Raw genomic sequence first — 1,025 nt, 5'->3', positions numbered from 1 at the left:
TAAGATGTTTGGTATTCAGTCAGATAATGAGGTTAGACCCAACTGCATATGTCATAGGGTAATAATAAGCTTCTCTTCTGGAGGATTAACAACATAAGTTTGAAGACCAAAAATTAGAGAAAAAAAGGGCTGCAAGGACAGTCAACATTTTGGTCCTAGCCTGTCAAGGTTACTGGAGACTCAGGACATAGGAGAACCTGCACTATAGCATCATGTAACTCAGTTGTGTCTCAAATTTTCTGTTGAAGGAGATTATGGGGCTACAGAGCAACATTATAAATGACATAGAGTGTGCCTAAGGAGAGTCACATGGAGAGAAAACATTCTCTCTGGCTTTCACAGAGAACAAATTCGTCAAGCAAAGGCCGTGACTCATCCACATGGCTGACACTGACAAAGAATCTGCAATCTGCACTACAGGGATTACAAGATAAATCTTGAGGGGACTTGACTGACCTTATCAGATTGCAAAGTTACATTTCTTGTTATCTGCTTGTTATAATAATCCAGCAGAAAAGTACAAAATGAACTATAAATTTCAAGGGTTATTAATATGCTGATCTGTGAAAGGCTCAAGTCAACAACTTCTGACACTACTATTCCTATGACTCACCCACTACTCTTATGGACTACTGGACTATATTGGACTGTAATTCAACTTGTTTTGTTGAATTCACGTACCTACAGTATTTAAATGGCAATGAAATACCCATGTCTAACAAATCTAAACAGAAAAAGGGGATACAAAGTTAGGACCATTTTGTATCTGTATATACAAAATAGTGAGAATACATATACAGCTACTTTCTCTTAATTCAATGATAAGAAAGATTTGCACTAATAGTATTTGACAGGATATCATGTCTGCATCTTGTACTATGAATAACCGCTAAGAAAATAACAATATGCAAAGTATTAATTATTGAAGCTGTCCTATTAATCGGTTTTGAAACTGTCTCAGTGCTATGTTTCTCAACAAGATTAATAAAAAATAAATAAATGAAGCAAATTAATATGTTAATTAT

This window comes from Octodon degus, unplaced genomic scaffold (genome assembly GCF_000260255.1).
Source record: "Octodon degus isolate 3935 unplaced genomic scaffold, OctDeg1.0 scaffold00152, whole genome shotgun sequence".
NCBI classification, from domain to species: domain Eukaryota; kingdom Metazoa; phylum Chordata; class Mammalia; order Rodentia; family Octodontidae; genus Octodon; species Octodon degus.
This window is presented reverse-complemented; position numbering follows the sequence as displayed.